The sequence below is a fragment of the Euprymna scolopes genome, chromosome 8, assembly GCF_053919585.1.
Source record: "Euprymna scolopes isolate OS-2025 chromosome 8, ASM5391958v1, whole genome shotgun sequence".
In the NCBI taxonomy this organism is placed as follows: domain Eukaryota; kingdom Metazoa; phylum Mollusca; class Cephalopoda; order Sepiida; family Sepiolidae; genus Euprymna; species Euprymna scolopes.
Window position 1 is genome coordinate 155,227,034 of NC_136489.1, and position 345 is coordinate 155,227,378.

Below are 345 nucleotides of genomic sequence, written 5' to 3' on the forward strand. Positions count from 1 at the left end.
ACATAAGAAATAAAGCTATTAGAATACATTTAAAAGATGTCTCACATTACAGATACTAAAATTATTAATAAAATTAATGTCGTTTTTTGACGTTACATACGTATATAAAACAAGGCCTATAGCCATTAGTCGCGTGCTCGTGTAATGAATGAATGCGTGAATGTAGGATTGACATGAACTTTTTAAAGATAAACTAAAATGACCGAAAAATGAGCTGAAATGACTTAAATAAAAAGTAAATGACTTAGAATGGCTCTAATGAACTTAAGGATAAATTGAATTACCTTAAGAATGACTTGAATGATTAAAAAAATAACTGGAATTCTTTCAAAAATAACTTGAATA